The 22,408-nt window shown below is 35.0% G+C and overlaps 2 non-coding genes across 2 annotated transcripts; both read left to right on the forward strand.

Annotated features, from left to right (window-relative positions):
• Positions 1 to 74, forward strand: TRNAS-ACU (transfer RNA serine (anticodon ACU)). Its single transcript has one exon. It is a non-coding gene; the product is annotated as a tRNA-Ser (tRNA).
• A 17,452-nt stretch (positions 75 to 17,526) lies between these two features.
• Positions 17,527 to 17,600, forward strand: TRNAS-ACU (transfer RNA serine (anticodon ACU)). Its single transcript has one exon. It is a non-coding gene; the product is annotated as a tRNA-Ser (tRNA).
• The last annotated feature ends 4,808 nt before the right edge of the window (positions 17,601 to 22,408 follow it).

The following is a 22,408-nucleotide window of genomic DNA, read 5'->3' on the forward strand; positions in this document are numbered from 1 at the left end:
GTCTCTGTGGCGCAATTGGTTAGTGTGTCTGGCTACTAACCAAAAGGTTGGTGGTTCAATCCCACCCAGGGATGTAATTGACCTTGTTATCAGATTTTGGTGATCTTTAAGTAGACAAGTCAAAATTTCAAACCCCCTGTTATGGTGTAGGGTACCTGGCCTTCTCTGATGTAATCAGAGTTAGATTTGATTCAGTGATTTTATAAAAACAGATAGGAAGCACAATTTAGCAGTGGGTTGCAGAGAAAAAGAAATATGCTGGCAAAAAAAATCCAATTGAGTGATTAAACAGCTCTTCATTTTCTGGCTTTATTTTTATGCTAACAAATTTGTTCTCTGAAAAGTGTCCACAAAGCCAAGTCTCTGATTAACACCTTTGTAGGGATGGTTTTTCACCTATTACTAAATTTAATTTGCTTCATTGGAAAGGCAGCAAGATGCATCCTCATTTCAATGTCTACTGAAATAATACGGGTTGACACCAGGAAACATTAACGCCACAGCATCCTTGCTGCTTTCTCATGTGGAAGTCTGTTTAATGTGAAAACAAGGTGATATCTAATTAGCACACAGGTAAGGAATTAAGAAAATCTTTATTTAAGGGTGAAGATGTTTCTCACAAAATCGTTGCCCCAATGCATCATTGAAATTCAAGCTGGAAAGATGATTTTAATATATCACTTGTACATTTTGTATTGCTCTTCTGGTGACAATGTAGTTTGTTTTTGTCAATTACCCTTTTAATAATAGGGTAAAGAAAAGTAAGTGGATTTTTTAAAGAAAACTATACTGTCAATATACTATTAAAACAAATTAAAATGGTAAGTAAAAATAAAAGAGCAAAAATATCAATCCCAGTTTTGATTACCTAAATTAACAAAAAAAAATGCATATAGCAAAGGATAGTTTCAATCTGCCTACCTCTGGGTTATGGGCCCAGCATGCTTCCATTGCAGTACTCTGCTGCACATGTAAGTGCAAGAGATCCTGAAGCACTCAGTCATCATGGGAAAGTATCAATGTGTTTCTTCGTTGGTTGATGGAAGAAACATCTTACAAAAACTCTCCAGATTATTGACTTTTTAAAGTTTTTCTAGGAAACGTTCTAGATGTATGCTTATTAGCCTTTGTCAGTATGTGCTTTTTGCAAAGTGTCTCTGTGGCGCAATTGGTTAGTGTGTCCGGCTACTAACCAAATGGTTGGTGGCTCAATCCCACCCAGGGACGTAATTGACCTTGTTATCAGATTTTGGTGATCTTTAAGTAGACAAGTCAAAATTTCAAACCCCCTGTTCTGGTGTAGGGTACCTCGCCTTCTCTGATGTAATCAGAGTTAGATTTGATTCATTGATTTTATAAAAACAGCTAGGAAGCACAATTTAGCAGTGGGTTGCAGAGAAAAAGAAATATGCTGGCAAAAAAAATCCAATTGAGTGATTAAACAGCTCTTCATTTTCTGGCTTTATTTTTATGCTAACAAATTTGTTCTCTGAAAAGTGTCCACAAAGCCAAGTCTCTGATTAACACCTTTGTAGGGATGGTTTTTCACCTATTACTAAATTAAACTTGCTTCATTGGAAAGGCAGCAAGATGCATCCTCATTTCAATGTCTACTGAAATAATACAGGTTGACACCAGGAAACATTAACGCCACTGCACCCTTGCTGCTTTCTCATGTAGAAGTCTGTTTAATGTGAAAACAAGGTGATATCTAATTAGCACACAGGTAAGGAATTAAGAAAATCTTTATTTAAGGGTGAAGATGTTTCTCACAAAATCGTTGCCCCAATGCATCATTGAAATTCAAGCTGGAAAGATGATTTTAATATATCACTTGTACATTTTGTATTGCTCTTCTGGTGACAATGTAGTTTGTTTTTGTCAATTACCCTTTTAATAATAGGGTAAAGAAAATTAAGTGGATTTTTTAAAGAAAACTATACTGTCAATATACTATTAAAACAAATTAAAATGGTAAAAGTTATTGTACTTTAAGTAAAAATAAAAGAGCAAAAATATCAATCCCAGTTTTGATTACTTAAATTAACAAAAAAAAAAATGCATATAGCAAAGGATAGTTTCAATCTGCCTACCTCTGGGTTATGGGCCCAGCATGCTTCCATTGCAGTACTCTGCTGCACATGTAAGTGCAAGAGATCCTGAAGCACTCACTCATCATGGGAAAGTACCAATGTGTTTCTTCGTTGGTTGATGGAAGAAACATCTTACAAAAACTCTCCAGATTATTGACTTTTTAAAGTTTTTCTAGGAAACGTTCTAGATGTATGCTTATTAGCCTTTGTCAGTATGTGCTTTTTGCAACGTGTCTCTGTGGCGCAATTGGTTAGTGTGTCCGGCTACTAACCAAATGGTTGGTGGTTCAATCCCAACCAGGGACGTAATTGACCTTGTTATCAGATTTTGGTGATCTTTAAGTAGACAAGTCAAAATTTCAAACCCCCTGTTCTGGTGTAGGGTACCTGGCCTTCTCTGATGTAATCAGAGTTAGATTTGATTCATTGATTTTATAAAAACAGCTAGGAAGCACAATTTAGCAGTGGGTTGCAGAGAAAAAGAAATATGCTGGCAAAAAAAATCCAATTGAGTGATTAAACAGCTCTTCATTTTCTGGCTTTATTTTTATGCTAACAAATTTGTTCTCTGAAAAGTGTCCACAAAGCCAAGTCTCTGATTAACACCTTTGTAGGGATGGTTTTTCACCTATTACTAAATTAAACTTGCTTCATTGGAAAGGCAGCAAGATGCATCCTCATTTCAATGTCTACTGAAATAATACAGGTTGACACCAGGAAACATTAACGCCACTGCATCCTTGCTGCTTTCTCATGTAGAAGTCTGTTTAATGTGAAAACAAGGTGATATCTAATTAGCACACAGGTAAGGAATTAAGAAAATCTTTATTTAAGGGTGAAGATGTTTCTCACAAAATCGTTGCCCCAATGCATCATTGAAATTCAAGCTGGAAAGATGATTTTAATATATCACTTGTACATTTTGTATTGCTCTTCTGGTGACAATGTAGTTTGTTTTTGTCAATTACCCTTTTAATAATAGGGTAAAGAAAATTAAGTGGATTTTTTTAAAGAAAACTATACTGTCAATATACTATTCAAACAAATTAAAATGGTAAAAGTTATTGTACTTCAAGTAAAAATAAAAGAGCAAAATATCAATCCCAGTTTTGATTACTTAAATTAACAAAAAAAATGCATATAGCAAAGGATAGTTTCAATCTGCCTACCTCTGGGTTATGGGCCCAGCATGCTTCCATTGCAGTACTCTGCTGCACATGTAAGTGCAAGAGATCCTGAAGCACTCACTCATCATGGGAAAGTACCAATGTGTTTCTTCGTTGGTTGATGGAAGAAACATTTTACAAAAACTCTCCAGATTATTGACATTTTAAAGTCTTTCTAGGAAACGTTCTAGATGTATGCTTATTAGCCTTTGTCAGTATGCGCATTTTGCAAAGTGTCTCTGTGGCGCAATCGGTTAGTGTGTCCGGCTACTAACCAAATGGTTGGTGGTTCAATCCCAACCAGGGATGTAATTGACCTTGTTATCAGATTTTGGTGATCTTTAAGTAGACAAGTCAAAATTTCAAACCCCCTGTTCTGGTGTAGGGTACCTGGCCTTCTCTGATGTAATCAGAGTTAGATTTGATTCATTGATTTTATAAAAACAGCTAGGAAGCACAATTTAGCAGTGGGTTGCAGAGAAAAAGAAATATGCTGGCAAAAAAAATTCAATTGAGTGATTAAACAGCTCTTCATTTTCTGGCTTTATTTTTATGCTAACAAATTTGTTCTCTGAAAAGTGTCCACAAAGCCAAGTCTCTGATTAACACCTTTGTAAGGATGGTTTTTCACCTATTACTAAATTAAACTTGCTTCATTGGAAAGGCAGCCAGATGCATCCTCATTTCAATGTCTACTGAAATAATACAGGTTGACACCAGGAAACATTAACGCCACTGCATCCTTGCTGCTTTCTCATGTAGAAGTCTGTTTAATGTGAAAACAAGGTGATATCTAATTAGCACACAGGTAAGGAATTAAGAAAATCTTTATTTAAGGGTGAAGATGTTTCTCACAAAATCGTTGCCCCAATGCATCATTGAAATTCAAGCTGGAAAGATGATTTTAATATATCACTTGTACATTTTGTATTGCTCTTCTGGTGACAATGTAGTTTGTTTTTGTCAATTACCCTTTTAATAATAGGGTAAAGAAAATTAAGTGGATTTTTTTAAAGAAAACTATACTGTCAATATACTATTCAAACAAATTAAAATGGTAAAAGTTATTGTACTTCAAGTAAAAATAAAAGAGCAAAATATCAATCCCAGTTTTGATTACTTAAATTAACAAAAAAAATGCATATAGCAAAGGATAGTTTCAATCTGCCTACCTCTGGGTTATGGTCCCAGCATGCTTCCATTGCAGTACTCTGCTGCACATGTAAGTGCAAGAGATCCTGAAGCACTCACTCATCATGGGAAAGTACCAATGTGTTTCTTCGTTGGTTGATGGAAGAAACATTTACAAAAACTCTCCAGATTATTGACTTTTTAAAGTCTTTCTAGGAAACGTTCTAGATGTATGCTTATTAGCCTTTGTCAGTATGTGCATTTTGCAAAGTGTCTCTGTGGCGCAATCGGTTAGTGTGTTCGGCTACTAACCAAATGGTTGGTGGTTCAATCCCAACCAGGGACGTAATTGACCTTGTTATCAGATTTTGGTGATCTTTAAGTAGACAAGTCAAAATTTCAAACCCCCTGTTCTGGTGTAGGGTACCTGGCCTTCTCTGATGTAATCAGAGTTAGATTTGATTCATTGATTTTATAAAAACAGCTAGGAAGCACAATTTAGCAGTGGGTTGCAGAGAAAAAGAAATATGCTGGCAAAAAAAATTCAATTGAGTGATTAAACAGCTCTTCATTTTCTGGCTTTATTTTTATGCTAACAAATTTGTTCTCTGAAAAGTGTCCACAAAGCCAAGTCTCTGATTAACACCTTTGTAGGGATGGTTTTTCACCTATTACTAAATTAAACTTGCTTCATTGGAAAGGCAGCAAGATGCATCCTCATTTCAATGTCTACTGAAATAATACAGGTTGACACCAGGAAACATTAACGCCACTGCATCCTTGCTGCTTTCTCATGTAGAAGTCTGTTTAATGTGAAAACAAGGTGATATCTAATTAGCACACAGGTAAGGAATTAAGAAAATCTTTATTTAAGGGTGAAGATGTTTCTCACAAAATCGTTGCCCCAATGCATCATTGAAATTCAAGCTGGAAAGATGATTTTAATATATCACTTGTACATTTTGTATTGCTCTTCTGGTGACAACGTAGTTTGTTTTTGTCAATTACCCTTTTAATAATAGGGTAAAGAAAATTAAGTGGATTTTTTAAAGAAAACTATACTGTCAATATACTATTAAAACAAATTAAAATGGTAAAAGTTATTGTACTTTAAGTAAAAATAAAAGAGCAAAAATATCAATCCCAGTTTTGATTACTTAAATTAACAAAAAAAAATGCATATAGCAAAGGATAGTTTCAATCTGCCTACCTCTGGGTTATGGGCCCAGCATGCTTCCATTGCAGTACTCTGCTGCACATATAAGTGCAAGAGATCCTGAAGCACTCACTCATCATGGGAAAGTACCAATGTGTTTCTTCGTTGGTTGATGGAAGAAACATCTTACAAAAACTCTCCAGATTATTGACTTTTTAAAGTTTTTCTAGGAAACGTTCTAGATGTATGCTTATTAGCCTTTGTCAGTATGTGCTTTTTGCAAAGTGTCTCTGTGGCGCAATTGGTTAGTGTGTCCGGCTACTAACCAAATGGTTGGTGGTTCAATCCCACCCAGGGACGTAATTGACCTTGTTATCAGATTTTGGTGATCTTTAAGTAGACAAGTCAAAATTTCAAACCCCCTGTTCTGGTGTAGGGTACCTCGCCTTCTCTGATGTAATCAGAGTTAGATTTGATTCATTGATTTTATAAAAACAGCTAGGAAGCACAATTTAGCAGTGGGTTGCAGAGAAAAAGAAATATGCTGGCAAAAAAAATCCAATTGAGTGATTAAACAGCTCTTCATTTTCTGGCTTTATTTTTATGCTAACAAATTTGTTCTCTGAAAAGTGTCCACAAAGCCAAGTCTCTGATTAACACCTTTGTAGGGATGGTTTTTCACCTATTACTAAATTAAACTTGCTTCATTGGAAAGGCAGCAAGATGCATCCTCATTTCAATGTCTACTGAAATAATACAGGTTGACACCAGGAAACATTAACGCCACTGCATCCTTGCTGCTTTCTCATGTAGAAGTCTGTTTAATGTGAAAACAAGGTGATATCTAATTAGCACACAGGTAAGGAATTAAGAAAATCTTTATTTAAGGGTGAAGATGTTTCTCACAAAATCGTTGCCCCAATGCATCATTGAAATTCAAGCTGGAAAGATGATTTTAATATATCACTTGTACATTTTGTATTGCTCTTCTGGTGACAATGTAGTTTGTTTTTGTCAATTACCCTTTTAATAATAGGGTAAAGAAAATTAAGTGGATTTTTTAAAGAAAACTATACTGTCAATATACTATTAAAACAAATTAAAATGGTAAAAGTTATTGTACTTTAAGTAAAAATAAAAGAGCAAAAATATCAATCCCAGTTTTGATTACTTAAATTAACAAAAAAAAAATGCATATAGCAAAGGATAGTTTCAATCTGCCTACCTCTGGGTTATGGGCCCAGCATGCTTCCATTGCAGTACTCTGCTGCACATGTAAGTGCAAGAGATCCTGAAGCACTCACTCATCATGGGAAATTACCAATGTGTTTCTTCGTTGGTTGATGGAAGAAACATCTTACAAAAACTCTCCAGATTATTGACTTTTTAAAGTTTTTCTAGGAAACGTTCTAGATGTATGCTTATTAGCCTTTGTCAGTATGTGCTTTTTGCAACGTGTCTCTGTGGCGCAATTGGTTAGTGTGTCTGGCTACTAACCAAATGGTTGGTGGTTCAATCCCAACCAGGGACGTAATTGACCTTGTTATCAGATTTTGGTGATCTTTAAGTAGATAAGTCAAAATTTCAAACCCCCTGTTCTGGTGTAGGGTACCTGGCCTTCTCTGATGTAATCAGAGTTAGATTTGATTCATTGATTTTATAAAAACAGCTAGGAAGCACAATTTAGCAGTGGGTTGCAGAGAAAAAGAAATATGCTGGCAAAAAAAATCCAATTGAGTGATTAAACAGCTCTTCATTTTCTGGCTTTATTTTTATGCTAACAAATTTGTTCTCTGAAAAGTGTCCACAAAGCCAAGTCTCTGATTAACACCTTTGTAGGGATGGTTTTTCACCTATTACTAAATTAAACTTGCTTCATTGGAAAGGCAGCAAGATGCATCCTCATTTCAATGTCTACTGAAATAATACAGGTTGACACCAGGAAACATTAACGCCACTGCATCCTTGCTGCTTTCTCATGTAGAAGTCTGTTTAATGTGAAAACAAGGTGATATCTAATTAGCACACAGGTAAGGAATTAAGAAAATCTTTATTTAAGGGTGAAGATGTTTCTCACAAAATCGTTGCCCCAATGCATCATTGAAATTCAAGCTGGAAAGATGATTTTAATATATCACTTGTACATTTTGTATTGCTCTTCTGGTGACAATGTAGTTTGTTTTTGTCAATTACCCTTTTAATAATAGGGTAAAGAAAATTAAGTGGATTTTTTTAAAGAAAACTATACTGTCAATATACTATTCAAACAAATTAAAATGGTAAAAGTTATTGTACTTCAAGTAAAAATAAAAGAGCAAAATATCAATCCCAGTTTTGATTACTTAAATTAACAAAAAAATGCATATAGCAAAGGATAGTTTCAATCTGCCTACCTCTGGGTTATGGGCCCAGCATGCTTCCATTGCAGTACTCTGCTGCACATGTAAGTGCAAGAGATCCTGAAGCACTCACTCATCATGGGAAAGTACCAATGTGTTTCTTCGTTGGTTGATGGAAGAAACATTTTACAAAAACTCTCCAGATTATTGACATTTTAAAGTCTTTCTAGGAAACGTTCTAGATGTATGCTTATTAGCCTTTGTCAGTATGCGCATTTTGCAAAGTGTCTCTGTGGCGCAATCGGTTAGTGTGTCCGGCTACTAACCAAATGGTTGGTGGTTCAATCCCAACCAGGGATGTAATTGACCTTGTTATCAGATTTTGGTGATCTTTAAGTAGACAAGTCAAAATTTCAAACCCCCTGTTCTGGTGTAGGGTACCTGGCCTTCTCTGATGTAATCAGAGTTAGATTTGATTCATTGATTTTATAAAAACAGCTAGGAAGCACAATTTAGCAGTGGGTTGCAGAGAAAAAGAAATATGCTGGCAAAAAAAATTCAATTGAGTGATTAAACAGCTCTTCATTTTCTGGCTTTATTTTTATGCTAACAAATTTGTTCTCTGAAAAGTGTCCACAAAGCCAAGTCTCTGATTAACACCTTTGTAAGGATGGTTTTTCACCTATTACTAAATTAAACTTGCTTCATTGGAAAGGCAGCCAGATGCATCCTCATTTCAATGTCTACTGAAATAATACAGGTTGACACCAGGAAACATTAACGCCACTGCATCCTTGCTGCTTTCTCATGTAGAAGTCTGTTTAATGTGAAAACAAGGTGATATCTAATTAGCACACAGGTAAGGAATTAAGAAAATCTTTATTTAAGGGTGAAGATGTTTCTCACAAAATCGTTGCCCCAATGCATCATTGAAATTCAAGCTGGAAAGATGATTTTAATATATCACTTGTACATTTTGTATTGCTCTTCTGGTGACAACGTAGTTTGTTTTTGTCAATTACCCTTTTAATAATAGGGTAAAGAAAATTAAGTGGATTTTTTAAAGAAAACTATACTGTCAATATACTATTAAAACAAATTAAAATGGTAAAAGTTATTGTACTTTAAGTAAAAATAAAAGAGCAAAAATATCAATCCCAGTTTTGATTACTTAAATTAACAAAAAAAAATGCATATAGCAAAGGATAGTTTCAATCTGCCTACCTCTGGGTTATGGGCCCAGCATGCTTCCATTGCAGTACTCTGCTGCACATATAAGTGCAAGAGATCCTGAAGCACTCACTCATCATGGGAAAGTACCAATGTGTTTCTTCGTTGGTTGATGGAAGAAACATCTTACAAAAACTCTCCAGATTATTGACTTTTTAAAGTTTTTCTAGGAAACGTTCTAGATGTATGCTTATTAGCCTTTGTCAGTATGTGCTTTTTGCAAAGTGTCTCTGTGGCGCAATTGGTTAGTGTGTCCGGCTACTAACCAAATGGTTGGTGGTTCAATCCCACCCAGGGACGTAATTGACCTTGTTATCAGATTTTGGTGATCTTTAAGTAGACAAGTCAAAATTTCAAACCCCCTGTTCTGGTGTAGGGTACCTCGCCTTCTCTGATGTAATCAGAGTTAGATTTGATTCATTGATTTTATAAAAACAGCTAGGAAGCACAATTTAGCAGTGGGTTGCAGAGAAAAAGAAATATGCTGGCAAAAAAAATCCAATTGAGTGATTAAACAGCTCTTCATTTTCTGGCTTTATTTTTATGCTAACAAATTTGTTCTCTGAAAAGTGTCCACAAAGCCAAGTCTCTGATTAACACCTTTGTAGGGATGGTTTTTCACCTATTACTAAATTAAACTTGCTTCATTGGAAAGGCAGCAAGATGCATCCTCATTTCAATGTCTACTGAAATAATACAGGTTGACACCAGGAAACATTAACGCCACTGCATCCTTGCTGCTTTCTCATGTAGAAGTCTGTTTAATGTGAAAACAAGGTGATATCTAATTAGCACACAGGTAAGGAATTAAGAAAATCTTTATTTAAGGGTGAAGATGTTTCTCACAAAATCGTTGCCCCAATGCATCATTGAAATTCAAGCTGGAAAGATGATTTTAATATATCACTTGTACATTTTGTATTGCTCTTCTGGTGACAATGTAGTTTGTTTTTGTCAATTACCCTTTTAATAATAGGGTAAAGAAAATTAAGTGGATTTTTGAAAGAAAACTATACTGTCAATATACTATTAAAACAAATTAAAATGGTAAAAGTTATTGTACTTTAAGTAAAAATAAAAGAGCAAAAATATCAATCCCAGTTTTGATTACTTAAATTAACAAAAAAAAAATGCATATAGCAAAGGATAGTTTCAATCTGCCTACCTCTGGGTTATGGGCCCAGCATGCTTCCATTGCAGTACTCTGCTGCACATGTAAGTGCAAGAGATCCTGAAGCACTCACTCATCATGGGAAAGTACCAATGTGTTTCTTCGTTGGTTGATGGAAGAAACATCTTACAAAAACTCTCCAGATTATTGACTTTTTAAAGTTTTTCTAGGAAACGTTCTAGATGTATGCTTATTAGCCTTTGTCAGTATGTGCTTTTTGCAACGTGTCTCTGTGGCGCAATTGGTTAGTGTGTCTGGCTACTAACCAAATGGTTGGTGGTTCAATCCCAACCAGGGACGTAATTGACCTTGTTATCAGATTTTGGTGATCTTTAAGTAGACAAGTCAAAATTTCAAACCCCCTGTTCTGGTGTAGGGTACCTGGCCTTCTCTGATGTAATCAGAGTTAGATTTGATTCATTGATTTTATAAAAACAGCTAGGAAGCACAATTTAGCAGTGGGTTGCAGAGAAAAAGAAATATGCTGGCAAAAAAAATCCAATTGAGTGATTAAACAGCTCTTCATTTTCTGGCTTTATTTTTATGCTAACAAATTTGTTCTCTGAAAAGTGTCCACAAAGCCAAGTCTCTGATTAACACCTTTGTAGGGATGGTTTTTCACCTATTACTAAATTAAACTTGCTTCATTGGAAAGGCAGCAAGATGCATCCTCATTTCAATGTCTACTGAAATAATACAGGTTGACACCAGGAAACATTAACGCCACTGCATCCTTGCTGCTTTCTCATGTAGAAGTCTGTTTAATGTGAAAACAAGGTGATATCTAATTAGCACACAGGTAAGGAATTAAGAAAATCTTTATTTAAGGGTGAAGATGTTTCTCACAAAATCGTTGCCCCAATGCATCATTGAAATTCAAGCTGGAAAGATGATTTTAATATATCACTTGTACATTTTGTATTGCTCTTCTGGTGACAATGTAGTTTGTTTTTGTCAATTACCCTTTTAATAATAGGGTAAAGAAAATTAAGTGGATTTTTTTAAAGAAAACTATACTGTCAATATACTATTCAAACAAATTAAAATGGTAAAAGTTATTGTACTTCAAGTAAAAATAAAAGAGCAAAATATCAATCCCAGTTTTGATTACTTAAATTAACAAAAAAATGCATATAGCAAAGGATAGTTTCAATCTGCCTACCTCTGGGTTATGGGCCCAGCATGCTTCCATTGCAGTACTCTGCTGCACATGTAAGTGCAAGAGATCCTGAAGCACTCACTCATCATGGGAAAGTACCAATGTGTTTCTTCGTTGGTTGATGGAAGAAACATTTTACAAAAACTCTCCAGATTATTGACATTTTAAAGTCTTTCTAGGAAACGTTCTAGATGTATGCTTATTAGCCTTTGTCAGTATGTGCATTTTGCAAAGTGTCTCTGTGGTGCAATCGGTTAGTGTGTCCGGCTACTAACCAAATGGTTGGTGGTTCAATCCCAACCAGGGATGTAATTGACCTTGTTATCGGATTTTGGTGATCTTTAAGTAGACAAGTCAAAATTTCAAACCCCCTGTTCTGGTGTAGGGTACCTGGCCTTCTCTGATGTAATCAGAGTTAGATTTGATTCATTGATTTTATAAAAACAGCTAGGAAGCACAATTTAGCAGTGGGTTGCAGAGAAAAAGAAATATGCTGGCAAAAAAAATTCAATTGAGTGATTAAACAGCTCTTCATTTTCTGGCTTTATTTTTATGCTAACAAATTTGTTCTCTGAAAAGTGTCCACAAAGCCAAGTCTCTGATTAACACCTTTGTAAGGATGGTTTTTCACCTATTACTAAATTAAACTTGCTTCATTGGAAAGGCAGCCAGATGCATCCTCATTTCAATGTCTACTGAAATAATACAGGTTGACACCAGGAAACATTAACGCCACTGCATCCTTGCTGCTTTCTCATGTAGAAGTCTGTTTAATGTGAAAACAAGGTGATATCTAATTAGCACACAGGTAAGGAATTAAGAAAATCTTTATTTAAGGGTGAAGATGTTTCTCACAAAATCGTTGCCCCAATGCATCATTGAAATTCAAGCTGGAAAGATGATTTTAATATATCACTTGTACATTTTGTATTGCTCTTCTGGTGACAATGTAGTTTGTTTTTGTCAATTACCCTTTTAATAATAGGGTAAAGAAAATTAAGTGGATTTTTTTAAAGAAAACTATACTGTCAATATACTATTCAAACAAATTAAAATGGTAAAAGTTATTGTACTTCAAGTAAAAATAAAAGAGCAAAATATCAATCCCAGTTTTGATTACTTAAATTAACAAAAAAAATGCATATAGCAAAGGATAGTTTCAATCTGCCTACCTCTGGGTTATGGGCCCAGCATGCTTCCATTGCAGTACTCTGCTGCACATGTAAGTGCAAGAGATCCTGAAGCACTCACTCATCATGGGAAAGTACCAATGTGTTTCTTCGTTGGTTGATGGAAGAAACATTTTACAAAAACTCTCCAGATTATTGACTTTTTAAAGTTTTTCTAGGAAACGTTCTAGATGTATGCTTATTAGCCTTTGTCAGTATGTGCTTTTTGCAACGTGTCTCTGTGGCGCAATTGGTTAGTGTGTCTGGCTACTAACCAAATGGTTGGTGGTTCAATCCCAACCAGGGACGTAATTGACCTTGTTATCAGATTTTGGTGATCTTTAAGTAGACAAGTCAAAATTTCAAACCCCCTGTTCTGGTGTAGGGTACCTGGCCTTCTCTGATGTAATCAGAGTTAGATTTGATTCATTGATTTTATAAAAACAGCTAGGAAGCACAATTTAGCAGTGGGTTGCAGAGAAAAAGAAATATGCTGGCAAAAAAAATTCAATTGAGTGATTAAACAGCTCTTCATTTTCTGGCTTTATTTTTATGCTAACAAATTTGTTCTCTGAAAAGTGTCCACAAAGCCAAGTCTCTGATTAACACCTTTGTAGGGATGGTTTTTCACCTATTACTAAATTAAACTTGCTTCATTGGAAAGGCAGCAAGATGCATCCTCATTTCAATGTCTACTGAAATAATACAGGTTGACACCAGGAAACATTAACGCCACTGCATCCTTGCTGCTTTCTCATGTAGAAGTCTGTTTAATGTGAAAACAAGGTGATATCTAATTAGCACACAGGTAAGGAATTAAGAAAATCTTTATTTAAGGGTGAAGATGTTTCTCACAAAATCGTTGCCCCAATGCATCATTGAAATTCAAGCTGGAAAGATGATTTTAATATATCACTTGTACATTTTGTATTGCTCTTCTGGTGACAACGTAGTTTGTTTTTGTCAATTACCCTTTTAATAATAGGGTAAAGAAAATTAAGTGGATTTTTTAAAGAAAACTATACTGTCAATATACTATTAAAACAAATTAAAATGGTAAAAGTTATTGTACTTTAAGTAAAAATAAAAGAGCAAAAATATCAATCCCAGTTTTGATTACTTAAATTAACAAAAAAAAAATGCATATAGCAAAGGATAGTTTCAATCTGCCTACCTCTGGGTTATGGGCCCAGCATGCTTCCATTGCAGTACTCTGCTGCACATATAAGTGCAAGAGATCCTGAAGCACTCACTCATCATGGGAAAGTACCAATGTGTTTCTTCGTTGGTTGATGGAAGAAACATCTTACAAAAACTCTCCAGATTATTGACTTTTTAAAGTTTTTCTAGGAAACGTTCTAGATGTATGCTTATTAGCCTTTGTCAGTATGTGCTTTTTGCAAAGTGTCTCTGTGGCGCAATTGGTTAGTGTGTCCGGCTACTAACCAAATGGTTGGTGGTTCAATCCCACCCATGGACGTAATTGACCTTGTTATCAGATTTTGGTGATCTTTAAGTAGACAAGTCAAAATTTCAAACCCCCTGTTCTGGTGTAGGGTACCTCGCCTTCTCTGATGTAATCAGAGTTAGATTTGATTCATTGATTTTATAAAAACAGCTAGGAAGCACAATTTAGCAGTTGGTTGCAGAGAAAAAGAAATATGCTGGCAAAAAAAATCCAATTGAGTGATTAAACAGCTCTTCATTTTCTGGCTTTATTTTTATGCTAACAAATTTGTTCTCTGAAAAGTGTCCACAAAGCCAAGTCTCTGATTAACACCTTTGTAGGGATGGTTTTTCACCTATTACTAAATTAAACTTGCTTCATTGGAAAGGCAGCAAGATGCATCCTCATTTCAATGTCTACTGAAATAATACAGGTTGACACCAGGAAACATTAACGCCACTGCATCCTTGCTGCTTTCTCATGTAGAAGTCTGTTTAATGTGAAAACAAGGTGATATCTAATTAGCACACAGGTAAGGAATTAAGAAAATCTTTATTTAAGGGTGAAGATGTTTCTCACAAAATCGTTGCCCCAATGCATCATTGAAATTCAAGCTGGAAAGATGATTTTAATATATCACTTGTACATTTTGTATTGCTCTTCTGGTGACAATGTAGTTTGTTTTTGTCAATTACCCTTTTAATAATAGGGTAAAGAAAATTAAGTGGATTTTTGAAAGAAAACTATACTGTCAATATACTATTCAAACAAATTAAAATGGTAAAAGTTATTGTACTTCAAGTAAAAATAAAAGAGCAAAAATATCAATCCCAGTTTTGATTACTTAAATTAACAAAAAAAATGCATATAGCAAAGGATAGTTTCAATCTGCCTACCGCTGGGTTATGGGCCCAGCATGCTTCCATTGCTGTACTCTGCTGCACATGTAAGTGCAAGAGATCCTGAAGCACTCACTCATCATGGGAAAGTACCAATGTGTTTCTTCGTTGGTTGATGGAAGAAACATCTTACAAAAACTCTCCAGATTATTGACTTTTTAAAGTTTTTCAAGGAAACGTTTTAGATGAATGCTTATTAGCCTTTGTCAGTATTGACTTTTGCAAAGTGTCTCTGTGGCGCAATCAGTTAGTGTGTATGGCTATTAACCAAAAGGTTGGTGGTTCAATCCCACCCAGGGACGTAATTGCCCTTGTTATCAGATTTTGGTGATCTTTAAGTAGACAAGTCAAAATTTCAAACCCCCTCTTATGGTGTAGGGTACCTGGCCTTCTCTGATGTAATCAGAGTTAGATTTGATTCAGTGATTTTATAAAAACAGCTAGGAAGCACAATTTAGCAGTGGGTTGCAGAGAAAAAGAAATATGCTGGCAAAAAAATCCAATTGAGTGATTAAACAGCTCTTCATTTTCTGGCTTTATTTTTATGCTAACAAATTTGTTCTCTGAAAAGTTTCCACAAAGCCAAGTCTCTGATTAACACCTTTGTAAGGATGGTTTTTCACCTATTACTAAATTAAACTTGCTTCATTGGAAAGGCAGCAAGATGCATCCTCATTTCAATGTCTACTGAAATAATACAGGTTGACACCAGGAAACATTAACGCCACTGCATCCTTGCTGCTTTCTCATGTGGAAGTCTGTTTAATGTGAAAACAAGGTGATATCTAATTAGCACACAGGTAAGGAATTAAGAAAATCTTTATTTAAGGGTGAAAATGTTTCTCACAAAATCGTTGCCCCAATGCATCATTGAAATTCAAGCTGGAAAGATGATTTTAATATATCACTTGTACATTTTGTATTGCTCTTCTGGTGACAATGTAGTTTGTTTTTGTCAATTACCATTTTAATAATAGGGTAAAGAAAATTAAGTGGATTTTTAAAAGAAAACAATACTTTCAATATACTATTAAAACAAATTAAAATGGTAAAAGTTATTGTACTTTAATGAAAAATAAAAGAGCAAAAATATCAATCCCAGTTTTGGATTACTTTAATTAACAAAAAAAATGCATATAGCAGAGGATAGTTTTAATCTGCCTACCTCTGGGTTATGGGCCCAGCATGCTTCCATTGCAGTACTCTGCTGCACATGTAAGTGCAAGAGATCCTGAAGCACTCACTCATCATGGGAAAGTACCAATGTGTTTCTTTGTTGGTGGATGGAAGAAACATCTTACAAAAACTCTCCAGATTATTGACTTTTTAAAGTTTTTCTAGGAAACGTTTTAGATGAATGCTTATTAGCCTATGTCAGTAAGTACTTTTGCAAAGTGTCTCTGTGGCGCAATCAGTTAGTGTGTACGGCTATAAACCAAAAGGTTGGTGGTTCAATCCCACCCAGGCACGTAATTGACCTTGTTATCAGATTTTGGTGATCTTTAAGTAGACAAGTCAAAATTTCAAACCCCCTCTTATGGTGTAGGGTACCTGGCCTTCTCTGATGTAATCAGAGTTAGATTTGATTCAGTGATTTTATAAAAACAGCTAGGAAGCACAATTTAGCAGTGGGTTGCAGAGAAAAAGAAATATGCTGGCAAAAAAATCCAATTGAGTGATTAAACAGCTCTTAATTTTCTGGCTTTATTTTTATGCTAACAAATTTGTTCTCTGAAAAGTGTCCACAAAGCCAAGTCTCTGATTAACACATTTGTAGGGATGGTTTTTCACCTATTACTAAATTAAATTTGCTTCATTGGAAAGGCAGCAAGATGCATCCTCATTTCAATGTCTACTGAAATAATACGGGTTGACACCAGGAAACTTTAACGCCACTGCATCCTTGCTGCTTTCTCATGTGGAAGTCTGTTTAATGTGAAAACAAGGTGATATCTAATTAGCACACAGGTAAGGAATTAAGAAAATCTTTATTTAAGGGTGAAGATGTTTCTCACAAAATCGTTGCCCCAATGCATCATTGAAATTCAAGCTGGAAAGATGATTTTAATATATCACTTGTACATTTTGTATTGCTCTTCTGGTGACAATGTAGTTTGTTTTTGTCAATTACCATTTTAATAATAGGGTAAAGAAAATTAAGTGGATTTTTGAAAGAAAACAATACTGTCAATATACTATTAAAACAAATTAAAATGGTAAAAGTTATTGTACTTTAAGTAAAAATAAAAGAACCAAAATATCAATCCCAGTTTTGGATTACTTTAATTAACAAAAAAAAATGCATATAGCAGAGGATAGTTTCAATCTGCCTACCTCTGGGTTATGGGCCCAGCATGCTTCCATTGCAGTACTCTGCTGCACATATAAGTGCAAGAGATCCTGAAGCACTCACTCATCATGGGAAAGTACCAATGTGTTTCTTCGTTGGTTGATGGAAGAAACATCTTACAAAAACTCTCCAGATTATTGACTTTTTAAAGTTTTTCTAGGAAACGTTCTAGATGTATGCTTATTAGCCTTTGTCAGTATGTAATTTTTACAAAGTGTCTCTGTGGCGCAATTGGTTAGTGTGTCTGGCTACTAACCAAAAGGTTGGTGGTTCAATCCCACCCAGGGACGTAATTGACCTTGTTATCAGATTTTGGTGATCTTTAAGTAGACAAGTCAAAATTTCAAACCCCCTGTTATGGTGTAGGGTACCTGGCCTTCTCTGATGTAATCAGAGTTAGATTTGATTCAGTGATTTTATAAAAACAGATAGGAAGCACAATTTAGCAGTGGGTTGCAGAGAAAAAGAAATAAGCTGGCAAAAAAAATCCAATTGAGTGATTAAACAGCTCTTCATTTTCTGGCTTTATTTTTATGCTAACAAATTTGTTCTCTGAAAAGTGTCCACAAAGCCAAGTCTCTGATTAACACCTTTGTAGGGATGGTTTTTCACCTATTACTAAATTAAACTTGCTTCATTGGAAAGGCAGCAAGATGCATCCTCATTTCAATTTCTACTGAAATAATACAGGTTGACACCAGGAAACATTAACGCCACTGCATCCTTGCTGCTTTCTCATGTGGAAGTCTGTTTAATGTGAAAACAAGGTGATATCTAATTAGCACACAGGTAAGGAATTAAGAAAATCTTTATTTAAGGGTGAAGATGTTTCTCACAAAATCGTTGCCCCAATGCATCATTGAAATTCAAGCTGGAAAGATGATTTTAATATATCACTTGTACATTTTGTATTGCTCTTCTGGTGACAATGTAGTTTGTTTTTGTCAATTACCCTTTTAATAATAGGGTAAAGAAAATTAAGTGGATTTTTTAAAGAAAACTATACTGTCAATATACTATTCAAACAAATTAAAATGGTAAAAGTTATTGTACTTCAAGTAAAAATAAAAGAGCAAAAATATCAATCCCAGTTTTGATTACTTAAATTAACAAAAAAAATGCATATAGCAAAGGATAGTTTCAATCTGCCTACCGCTGGGTTATGGACCCAGCATGCTTCCATTGCTGTACTCTGCTGCACATGTAAGTGCAAGAGATCCTGAAGCACTCACTCATCATGGGAAAGTACCAATGTGTTTCTTCGTTGGTTGATGGAAGAAACATCTTACAAAAACTCTCCAGATTATTGACTTTTTAAAATTTTTCAAGGAAACGTTTTAGATGAATGCTTATTAGCCTTTGTCAGTATGTACTTTTGCAAAGTGTCTCTGTGGCGCAATCAGTTAGTGTGTATGGCTATTAACCAGAAGGTTGGTGGTTCAATCCCACCCAGGGACGTAATTGACCTTGTTATCAGATTTTGGTGATCTTTAAGTAGACAAGTCAAAATTTCAAACCCCCTCTTATGGTGTAGGGTACCTGGCCTTCTCTGATGTAATCAGAGTTAGATTTGATTCAGTGATTTTATAAAAACAGCTAGGAAGCACAATTTAGCAGTGGGTTGCAGAGAAAAAGAAATATGCTGGCAAAAAAATCCAATTGAGTGATTAAACAGCTCTTCATTTTCTGGCTTTATTTTTATGCTAACAAATTTGTTCTCTGAAAAGTTTCCACAAAGCCAAGTCTCTGATTAACACCTTTGTAAGGATGGTTTTTCACCTATTACTAAATTAAACTTGCTTCATTGGAAAGGCAGCAAGATGCATCCTCATTTCAATGTCTACTGAAATAATACAGGTTGACACCAGGAAACATTAACGCCACTGCATCCTTGCTGCTTTCTCATGTGGAAGTCTGTTTAATGTGAAAACAAGGTGATATCTAATTAGCACACAGGTAAGGAATTAAGAAAATCTTTATTTAAGGGTGAAAATGTTTCTCACAAAATCGTTGCCCCAATGCATCATTGAAATTCAAGCTGGAAAGATGATTTTAATATATCACTTGTACATTTTGTATTGCTCTTCTGGTGACAATGTAGTTTGTTTTTGTCAATTACCATTTTAATAATAGGGTAAAGAAAATTAAGAGGATTTTTAAAAGAAAACAATACTTTCAATATACTATTAAAACAAATTAAAATGGTAAAAGTTATTGTACTTTAATGAAAAATAAAAGAGCAAAAATATCAATCCCAGTTTTGGATTACTTTAATTAACAAAAAAAATGCATATAGCAGAGGATAGTTTTAATCTGCCTACCTCTGGGTTATGGGCCCAGCATGCTTCCATTGCAGTACTCTGCTGCACATGTAAGTGCAAGAGATCCTGAAGCACTCACTCATCATGGGAAAGTACCAATGTGTTTCTTTGTTGGTGGATGGAAGAAACATCTTACAAAAACTCTCCAGATTATTGACTTTTTAAAGATTTTCTAGGAAACGTTTTAGATGAATGCTTATTAGCCTATGTCAGTAAGTACTTTTGCAAAGTGTCTCTGTGGCGCAATCAGTTAGTGTGTACGGCTATAAACCAAAAGGTTGGTGGTTCAATCCCACCCAGGGACGTAATTGACCTTGTTATCAGATTTTGGTGATCTTTAAGTACACAAGTCAAAATTTCAAATCCCCCTGTTCTGGTGTAGGGTACCTGGCCTTCTCTGATGTAATCAGAGTTAGATTTGATTCATTGATTTTATAAAAACAGCTAGGAAGCACAATTTAGCAGTGGGTTGCAGAGAAAAAGAAATATGCTGGCAAAAAAAATCCAATTGAGTGATTAAACAGCTCTTCATTTTCTGGCTTTATTTTTATGCTAACAAATTTGTTCTCTGAAAGGTGTCCACAAAGCCAAGTCTCTGATTAACACCTTTGTAGGGATGGTTTTTCACCTATTACTAAATTAAACTTGCTTCATTGGAAAGGCAGCAAGATGCATCCTCATTTCAATGTCTACTGAAATAATACAGGTTGACACCAGGAAACATTAACGCCACTGCATCCTTGCTGCTTTCTCATGTAGAAGTCTGTTTAATGTGAAAACAAGGTGATATCTAATTAGCACACATGTAAGGAATTAAGAAAATCTTTATTTAAGGGTGAAGATGTTTCTCACAAAATCGTTGCCCCAATGCATCATTGAAATTCAAGCTGGAAAGATGATTTTAATATATCACTTGTACATTTTGTATTGCTCTTCTGGTGACAATGTAGTTTGTTTTTGTCAATTACCCTTTTAATAATAGGGTAAAGAAAATTAAGTGGATTTTTTAAAGAAAACTATACTGTCAATATACTATTAAAACAAATTAAAATGGTAAAAGTTATTGTACTTTAAGTAAAAATAAAAGAGCAAAAATATCAATCCCAGTTTTGATTACTTAAATTAACAAAAAAAAATGCATATAGCAAAGGATAGTTTCAATCTGCCTACCTCTGGGTTATGGGCCCAGCATGCTTCCATTGCAGTACTCTGCTGCACATGTAAGTGCAAGAGATCCTGAAGCACTCACTCATCATGGGAAAGTACCAATGTGTTTCTTCATTGGTTGATGGAAGAAACATCTTACAAAAACTCTCCAGATTATTGACTTTTTAAAGTTTTTCTAGGAAACGTTCTAAATGTATGCTTATTAGACTTTGTCAGTATGCACTTTTTGCAAAGTGTCTCTGTGGCGCAATCGGTTAGTGTGTCCGGCTACTAACCAAAAGGTTGGTGGTTTAATCCCAACCAGGGACGTAATTGACCTTGTTATCAGATTTTGGTGATCTTTAAGTAGACAAGTCAAAATTTCAAACCCCCTCTTATGGTGTAGGGTACCTGGCCTTCTCTGATGTAGTTAGATTTGATTCAGTGATTTTATAAAAACAGCTAGGAAGCACAATTTAGCAGTGGGTTGCAGAGAAAAAGAAATATGCTGGCAAAAAAAATCCAATTGAGTGATTAAACAGCTCTTCATTTTCTGGCTTTATTTTTATGCTAACAAATTTGTTCTTTGAAAAGTGTCCACAAAGCCAAGTCTTAGATTAACACCTTTGTAGGGATGGTTTTTCACCTATTACTAAATTAAACTTGCTTCATTGGAAAGGCAGCAAGATGCATCCTCAATTCAATGTCTACTGAAATAATACAGGTTGACACCAGGAAACATTAACGCCACTGTATCCTTGCTGCTTTCTCATGTGGAAGTCTGTTTAATGTGAAAACAAGGTGATATCTAATTAGCACACAGGTAAGGAATTAAGAAAATCTTTATTTAAGGGTGAAGATGTTTCTCACAAAATCGTTGCCCCAATGCATCATTGAAATTCAAGCTGGAAAGATGATTTTAATATATCACTTGTACATTTTGTATTGCTCTTCTGGTGACAATGTAGTTTGTTTTTGTCAATTACCATTTTAATAATAGGGTAAAGAAAATTAAGTGGATTTTTGAAAGAAAACAATACTGTCAATATACTATTAAAACAAATTAAAATGGTAAAAGTTATTGTACTTTAAGTAAAAATAAAAGAGCCAAAATATCAATCCCAGTTTTGGATTACTTTAATTAACAAAAAAAAATGCATATAGCAGAGGATAGTTTCAATCTGCCTACCGCTGGGTTATGGGCCCAGCATGCTTCCATTGCTGTACTCTGCTGCACATGTAAGTGCAAGAGATCCTGAAGCACTCACTCATCATGGGAAAGTACCAATGTGTTTCTTCGTTGGTTGATGGAAGAAACATTTTACAAAAACTCTCCAGATTATTGACTTTTTAAAGTTTTTCTAGGAAACGTTTTAGATGAATGCTTATTAGCCTTTGTCAGTAAGGACTTTGTAAAGTGTCTTTGTGGCGCATTCAGTTAGTGTGCACGGCTATTAACCAAAAGGTTGGTGGTTCAATCCCACCCAGGGACGTAATTGACCTTGTTATCAGATTTTGGTGATCTTTAAGTAGACAAGTCAAAATTTCAAATCCCCTCTTATGGTGTAGGGTACCTGGCCTTCTCTGATGTAATCAGAGTTAGATTTGATTCAGTGATTTTATAAAAACAG

Source organism: Pseudophryne corroboree, chromosome 8, assembly GCF_028390025.1.
Source record: "Pseudophryne corroboree isolate aPseCor3 chromosome 8, aPseCor3.hap2, whole genome shotgun sequence".
NCBI lineage: Eukaryota > Metazoa > Chordata > Amphibia > Anura > Myobatrachidae > Pseudophryne > Pseudophryne corroboree.